Source organism: Styela clava, chromosome 14, assembly GCF_964204865.1.
Source record: "Styela clava chromosome 14, kaStyClav1.hap1.2, whole genome shotgun sequence".
Taxonomy (NCBI): Eukaryota; Metazoa; Chordata; class Ascidiacea; order Stolidobranchia; family Styelidae; genus Styela; species Styela clava.
The window spans coordinates 13,552,054-13,561,188 of NC_135263.1; the positions used below are offsets into that span (position 1 = coordinate 13,552,054).

The 9,135-nt window shown below is 35.3% G+C and overlaps 1 long non-coding RNA gene across 1 annotated transcript; it reads left to right on the forward strand.

The window, feature by feature from the left end:
- Positions 1-727: 727 nt before the first annotated feature.
- On the forward strand, positions 728-6,668 carry LOC144432096 (uncharacterized). The gene is made up of 2 exons (XR_013480389.1): positions 728-4,975; positions 5,595-6,668. It is a non-coding gene; the product is annotated as an uncharacterized LOC144432096 (long non-coding RNA).
- Positions 6,669-9,135: the final 2,467 nt, after the last annotated feature.

Genomic DNA, 9,135 nt, shown 5'->3' on the forward strand with positions numbered 1-9,135 from the left:
TATTTTGTTCTTTTGTCCAATTTGGCAAACTCCCTTAATAAGTACTTTCGTAGTGATAAATTTTTATCGTATGAGTAATTCACAAACCCGGCATATTTATCGGGTAATTTCGCGATTACTTTTAGATTGAATGCTTGCTTTGAATCCATAAAAAACTAAATCTTGTAATCTATTGAACCAGACCGATTCCAATTGAATTTCATATAATTTTATATAATGATCATGTTGGTTCCACCGATTTCAACATGATAAATATTGAGAATGATTTACAACATCGGTACCGAATACATATTTGTTTAATACCTCAAAGTAAATCAGTTCCTAAAGCAATTTTTCAATTTGTCAATATTCGCTTTTGGTAATTTGATTCACACAAAGCGATTTATTTAAATTTCATCATGTACGGAAGATACCTGGCTGGAACTTTTACTCAGTTGACCCATACTCCATACACGTTTGGCCAGGCGTATGTTTATTTATATAAGCTGGTCCAAAAATAGAATATGATGTAACTTTATGAAATAAGTAAAGCGGAACAAATGCGGTCTTTTATTTATAATACCATATAGGGAAATATGGCATTGGTGAAATATAATTGAGAAAGCTTTCGCGGTAAGACGTTACCGCAGTCGAGACTCATCTTTTCTGCGAAGAGGAAAAACGGATTTCATGTATTCGGATAAAAGTGTCTGGTTATAATACCTGATTCTCTTCCGTCTGTTTTGTTGTTACTATGAAGTTGATATTATATGCTCTGTTAGTCTAAAAATATAGGGTAGTTTACTCTACCGCGAGGTTCGACTTTAACTCAGTTAGATATAATTGAAGTGCATTGGCAAAATTATCTCTCTGCTTTTTAAATTCTGTTCATTTCTTCTGGCCTTCCATAACTTTCAAGCAACGATGAGGTTAAACCAGAATGAATCGTTAGGACCTGGAAATATTTGCTGAATTATACGAAACCCCACATTGGAAGCTTGAATTGGACAATCACACAGCTTGAATAAATTTTGGCTAGATTTTAGGGTAATGGCAATTTTAACCTGTATGGTTATCACGTGATCGCAGCATGAGTACGTAAAATACGTCTTAGTAAGGTATTATCTAACATGGCAGCGTTGCTGAAACATCGGTAAAGAATCACGAAAGCTTTTTCAAAACGAGATACATACCTTTCATTGCTTCAATCAGAAGAGAAAAAATCATTCCACGAAGAGCTATCTCTCGACGGGTTTATAAATAGGACGAGTCCCTTTCGTACGGAACACACAGAGCCTTGCAACTCGGTTGTCGAGAAGTTAAGTGGTTTTCTAATTTACTTAGCGCAGGCGAGTAAATATTGCATGTTAGATTACGATGCAGCTGGGTCTGCAAATATATTTTGAGTGGTCTTGTCTCTAAGGAATATATATTGACCAATTGACGAAATTTAAATTGCTCTTTATTCTTGGAACAAGACCGAAGGTAGTGAAATCTGGTTTTGTGGTTTTCGGGTGCGTATTTACTCCAACCAAAGTGACTTTGCTCCCAACTACACACTCACGATAGTCAGACATCAGGCGACCTACTTGCGAATCACGGGTGTGTTTGGCGCGACCAGGTCGTTCTGTTTTAAATCTTCAATTCTGCGGAAAATCAAATGTGCCACAGAGGTAATTTCAATTTAACTAGGGATTTGAGAATTGACATTGGTTGTCAGTTTCACCTTTGCTCGATGCAACTCCCTCAGGTATTTGTATATTATTATCATAACATTGCGAGAAGATTGACGGTTTCGCTCAAGAGACATTAATGTGTTACTTGACATTTGGCCAAAACGCTGATGCAACGCACGTAACGGCTGATAGGAATATCGTTCTTCAATATAAAATCAAAACCAGGGCAAGCAGAAATCTTAAAAATGTATTTTTGTTTAATCTCTGATCGCGCAGTGGTCGCTTGTAAATTATATACTAGTTCCCTTTGCAATTTTAGTTGAGAGTTCTGGATGTTGTTTTGAGCAAACATTTTTAGGACAAAAAATCTTAACGCATCTTTGTAGTTATAAATTTTCTCATTTGCCTAATAAGATTCTGAGAGTATTTTTGAAAACCATTTTTAGTAAAATCTGTATATTTTGTTGGAAATAATTTGTTACGAAATTTTATTGGATTTTGAATATAAAATCAACGTTGCCGCATTATGATTTAATTTCATTGTCCGTGGCCAGTTAATACCTACACATACGGCATGTTTTAATTTCATATAGACTTCCGACCTCTTTTTCTTGGTTCAAGACACCTGCCTTGAAGGCCTATTTCTCTTAACGAGTAAATACCGCTAATATGTAATATATCGAATTTCACTTCAACATCTGCGCCGCTTATAGGATTTATTAACTTATCATATTTGAGGTCTTAACCTTATATAACCAGGTCGTATGTCGCAATTTTTAAAAGTGGCGTCGAAAAAATTTGTATAAATTCTCGCGTTCGGTAATAGAGAACGTACAATAAGTTTTACATTACGATATAATCGTTTATCTAATATTGTAATAATCATAGATCATTTTTCGCAGAAATTTCTTTTTTGCTCACGATAAGCGCTGCAAAATATAAGTCTAACAATCGACTGCTCAACAAATATTGATGGAGTATATATTAATTTGATCATATCGAGCACCCGGGAGTAGTGCCGGGAAAATTTTGTGTGTCCGAAAGTGTCATTCGTTTTACGGGGCATGAATGAGATTTGATTTTGCGCCAGTGGTGGGCAATAAAAACGCAGCCCAGTGCAATTCGAAAACAGTTCACAGATGCCAGTAACGTGGCAACGCCATTTCTTTTGATGATGGCATTACGCAAATCGAAATTCCTTAGATTAGATTTGATTACCAATTACAATTGGCGTTCGTTTCCGCTTAAAAATGACGAAATCCCGTGATATTAGGCGGGGTGACACCGTTCTCTGCCTACGTTGCGAAATATATAAATTGTAGCAATTTTGCCAATAAGTTCAGAGAAAGCGTAAATGCCAAATACATGGCGCCGATTTTTATCTAAACCGCTTTCTATATCAAATTCATTATTGATATCTAAAATCGATCAAGCTAGACCATGTTATAAATATTTGATTCTTATCAAAATTGTTGATGGCAATTGGTGATATTGTCCAATTTCTTTATTAACCCGGGTTTCTAAAAATATACTGCGCCAAATAATGTTTGATCAATTTGTACAACCTAATACAAGACAGAGAATTTAGATTTCGCAGGCACCTTGCGACGTTTTCGTTAAAATCAAACTACATTTCCAAAAAATGCTTGCGTACACCGCGTGTTCTGTATGAATTAAGTATATACTTTTACTCGGATGTATTGTGTACAATTGAATCATTGAAAAATGCACGCGGTATTAATAGACCGGCAACATCAGATAACGTTTGATCTTTCAAAAATGTAACATTGTATACAGTACACGGTTTTAAATGTTCTAGTGAGTAACCAAGCCCAAATTAACGCATACTTGTTTACCTGAAGACTAGCAGCGAGGCAGCTGAATCTTACTCAGTACGTGGATCTGTTTTCACATACTTTGCAAAGAGTGCAAACCAATGCCGCAGTTGCTGTGGTTCTATCGCGAGTCGTTGGCGTTGTCGCCGTCGGTGAGCAAACAAAAAGAACTCGCAGCTCGCTATTCAAATTTAAATATCGAGTGTCCGTCAAATTTAAAGAGGCTTAGTTAGCGAAGATAACAATTGAAACCGCAATGTATAGATGTAGAGAACGATACAGACAGCAATGTACATAAGTGCAACATGCTATCAGAAATTTGTTTAGCATTGGAAAGCTATTGGCGCATTCAAATGGCGTATAGGTGGAATACGTATTCCAGTTTATCAGGCACCTCTAATGGGATAAGCTGCCTTAATCAGAAAAGCTTGACATCTTCGTAACCTCCTCCACTCGAAATATCATCTGAAGGGCCTCAGAAATCGAATAAGATTTAAATAGCTAAAAATAATTTAGGAGATTGAAATTTTTGTTGTTTTAATTTGTCACACAGCCCACGGAAATAGAACAGAGGTGTCCCGTTACCGAGCCATGTTTACCGGCGGTTAATTGTCAAGTGGTGCACGGAGAAAACACTTCCGAAAGAAAACTCCGCGGAGCAGGCATAGGATACTCAAATTTCTGCAAAGCACTTATGGTTGATGCAGTAATGCTACCAAATATAGACGAATATTCTTGTCAGTAGGTTTCCAAATTTTAGGTGGAGTATTCAAAAGTTAAAAAAGCGTCCATGTTGCGCCTTAGATTGATTATCACCTGACCATACGTGGTTGTCCACAATTAGAAAAATGAGAATTGAGTTTCAAGTATTTGCGATTAGTCAATGTGGTCAACAAACAAAGATACCCAGGATAGATAGTACAACAGAGTAAACACTCAATATTTGCGTGTGGGCTCCAAATGTTCTGACTCGCACAGATATTAATCAAGTTAATTAGTTTAGTAAATATTACATAGCACGCGACGGGGATATTTTTAGATTTATATGTTTGTAAAGTAGTGTATATTCATGACAATTTGTGTACAATTAAAATTTGAAAAGGGGGTTCAAAACTTATTTCCGCGGAGATGATGATTCATTCCTCAAACTGTCCACGAGAAGAATATATCGAACAGCGCAGTGTGTGCACATGTAAATATATTATTCACTTTACTTTTTTGTTCCAAGCAGATTTATTAGTACTACATTATTATTACTATCATTGATTTAAAAATTGTTAGTTATGCCTTCATTGTCAAAAAATTTTCAACTTGGGATGGCTATCGTGCTGGGGATAGCATTGATATTTGCCCAAATAGGCAAAGGCGAGACGAGAAGATCGAACGGATTGATAAAACGATGCGGGAGCGACGCTCGGGAGTTTCTCAAATGGTTTTGTGACGATGATTCGTTCAATTTTCCTTTCCCATTTCATCGAGTTTACAGTAAGTATTAACGTGAAATTTTAATAAACTCATAAAAATATTATTTGCTTGTGTACATATAATATAGTAATTAATATAAATGGTATATGCTTGAATATGCCAAACATCAATTTGATCAAATGTGTTTGATTGCTTAATCTATTTTACCAATAAGGAATACAAAAAAAAACATATAGTAACTTCATAGCTGAAATTATACTTCAGAAATATTAATTTATGCTTACCGGCATGAATGTGGCTCATCACACATAAATAACCTCGCCGTGTTCAGTTTTCGTAAATATTTAGTCAGGGTGCGGTAAACCGGCTAAGCGTATTTCATAATACCCTGTATTATATTAATGAACCACGATTCTACTAAGGATCCAAGGCTTTTAAGGTGTTTATTGGTCACGATTTTAATGACCCTTCCCAAAGATATTAATGGGTATTTTTATTTTGTATCCCACGACTCAATTCCATCGACACCACGAACCTATTGATAATAACGTTAGCGTACATCACTTAGTGAAATTGGACATTATTACCATTTTTTGTTTGTAATTGCCAATGGCATCATTTTTTTAACGAGATCACGACCTCTTTTTTTTTTTATCACAATTGATCTTTATTTTTGTAGTTATCCTCCGTTACCGGGCTCCATACAAGCATCTGTATCCGTTTCAACATCAAGCGTCAACGTGTTGTCGTTATGGATGTCCCGAAAGAGGATACGAACGCATGTGCCACTACCATAAAATGATGCAGGGATGTAAGAAATTTTCACGGAACTACCGTACGTCTTATGGAAGGAGAAAGCATAGTAGGATGATGACTCTTTGTCGGTAAAGTGGAGAGAACCAGCATCGCGGGAGCTTGGAACTCAAAAATATTGTATAACCTAAACGAGGTTTAAGACACTGCTTACAACTCGTTTTGGTCCTTGCTTGACTGTGCCAAGGTTTTACGATCTGAGAGAGTTTTGATCGATAAACTCTCGAGAAAAAGGGGATTTAATCCCCAAACAACTGCTGCATTTCGAGGTAAACAACAGTTGTCGAAATATTTCACGCACTAGCTGAGAAAAATCTGTCCTCAAGTGCGTCACAATAAACGATCCCTGGCAATGTCACTTGTGAATGACGCAAAACGATAATGATCCCTGATATGGATGATAAATTGGTGTAAGCGAAAATGCATTAGGACGCAATAAGCCTTTGTTAGGATTAAATCAATTCCCAAATAGTGTTGTGTTTTATTGATTCTATCATTGCTTTGCTCAACAAGTGAAAACATTTAATTGCGGGTTTACTTTTCATTTTTTTAATTTCTTAACTGTTTCAATCGCTGAATATTTTCTATTATTTATATTCGGTTACGTATGAGCGTGAAATGGATAACATTCAATTACCATCCATTGTTGGCGCATTCTGGATAACTGTCGAAAACAACATTAAAACAAATTTTAGGATTTTTATCATAGTTTTATTTATTTTATTTCGGAGTCGGCAAAAAATATCACTGCCTTGGTGTCCTGAAAAACTATTTTTCGTTAATGTTCCGATTTGGCGGCGCCTAATTGGTGTTTTTTTTTTTCAATTTAATATCAATCGATATTATTATTTTATGAGTATTTTTTTTTTCTATGACTTTCTTAAAATAAAATGTCTATGTTTTCACTATAAATAAATTCACACTGTGAGTCGATTCTGTATATCGTCGTGCTTTATTTCTTGAAGATTTAGTGGCTTAATACAGATCATACTTGTAATTAACCCTTTATTATTCTGGAGCAGGCCATGTATAGATTGAATATCTTGACTTAGGCTATAAACCATTACGGACATCTAATTTTGGGTAGTCATTGGTATCATCTCAAAAACAAGCTTAAAGTAGTTGCGTGAGCTTACAGGACAAGACTCATGGGCCAAGATTGAGAAGAAAAATTTAGCAATCAACTCGTATAGGTTCTTCATGACTATGCGATTTTCATGAGAATTGAAGTCAACTTATTATTTGTCCCGAATAGATCATGTTTAATCATGGTCAAAAAACATTATGGCATTGACTAACTAAATATGATACAGTCTCAAGACAAAACCATGGTGGAATTAGGTTGTTCTTAGAAAGTGGCGCCATGAGTTGAAGTGGCTGGCGACTAGACGTCAGTGAACTTGATGACAGGCAGGCTTTGGAATGCCAATATTTAATTAAAGTTAGTGCAAATTCTTGAATTATCAATTGACGATACGTTGTTATGATAAATATATATAATATTAGTTTGTGGGTTTTCCCAGATAATGGCGGCATTTTGGTGAAGATCTTCCATTTATTCATATTTTAAATAATTTAAGTAGTTTGCACAAGCGTTAAAGGGAAAGGGGAAACATTATTCGCAAAATGATTTCTCGTGTGGTAATAAATTTTAGTCCAAAGAGGAGGAGGTGCATAATAAAAATTACGCAAAGTTTCAATAATTTTTTTGAATAGATCTCAAAAACGAAAATTGAACTAGGCGTTTGAGGTTGAACGCCGATTCACGTTGACAATGACATGTTGGGGTATAGTTGCGCAATTGTCAAGAAAATAAAGTATCTTGATTGTCGCAAACTATTTGTACTGATGTTTGCATGGAATTCGTACAGAAATGTTGAACACGGTAAAAGTACCAATGTAACTACAGACCTGACCTGCAATCGGGAGACGATCTGTAAAGTGCCGAGTCACAACACTCCCCATTTACGATTCATCATTGAAATACTTATGAATACCACACGCCAAATGTTCACGAGTCGATGATAATGCCCGAGAAATGACGTATTAAAAGAGTGTATGAAGCAGATATAGCTTCACAGTTTTTCCATATATATCTCAATTTACAACTGGATAAAGCATAATTTGATTTTGAATGGGTGCGTGCGATCGTGTTTTAAAAAATTCCATATAAATTTTTATAACGAGAGAAGGAGGAATGCGATATTCTGATTTTCCCAGTCTTTGTAGGACCGTAAATGGCCATCAGACACTCACATATACGTTCGTGGCTATGTCGTAAATCGGATTTTCCATCTTGCATTATTAGGCACAAATTGTGCGTGCCAATTTTGGCGCCAAACAATACACGCAAAAATGCAGTTACGCTGATTTATATTATGTATTCAGTTTTGCGGGGAGGTATGTATGGATCATAGATAAACGCCGTTGTTATAATAAATAAGAATATAGTGTAAAAATGGCCCTACTAACAAAAACTCAAAAAAATGAAACAGCAATACGTCCACGACGTTTTTGTGACGCAAAACGTTTCATTATTCAATTAGATTCTGAGATTTGTTGGTTTAAGCAATCTTGACCTTTATCATTGGGGCGTATATCCCGTGGAATGAGTATTTTCGATTCTGATAAGTTGTTTTGAAAATAAGTAATCTTCATTGCGTTTTGACTAGACTATAATTCGCGTGATTTTCACCAATTAATAATATTTTGAGGTTAATTAAGACACCGCAATTAGCAAAAATCATATTTTAGTCATTAAAAAAATTATGTTTTCGGTTTTGTGCCACCAGGTTTCGTGCGATGCGACATTAAATGACACGAAACTATTTCAAAACCGTTAAATTGGAAACTTATTTAAAATTATCCGTGTTTGTGATACCTGTAAGAATAACTTGCGTGATCAAGTAAAGTAGTGGAAAGTTCAAAATAATTGTTCCAATAATTTTAGCATAATTGGAATACCATAATTCCTTACAATTTTGATTAGGTTAATCTATTTGAGAATATTTTGCACTTTCGTTCTCAGAGATCATTTTGAAATAATTACATTTCCAATCTGGGTTTATTACGACTTTAAATTGCGCTATAAACCTGCCAAATTATTGGAATATATTTACTTTTGAATTGAAGCTCTTTGTCAACATCATGCGGACAACAGAATGTTTATTTTGATTGGGAGGATTTCCAATTTACGGTACACAATTTCTCATTTTGTTGTTCTTGAATAATGTAATTCTGAGGTAATCTGACCTTAGTCAGATGAAACAGTATAGAAATACAATTGTGTTAGTGTACAGCAAGACTCTTGAATTACTTAAGTTAGTTATCTTCACTCTTGCTACAGCATCCTTGTATCATATGCATACGATTCCCCCGGCACAAAAACCGGATACATAGAAAGATGG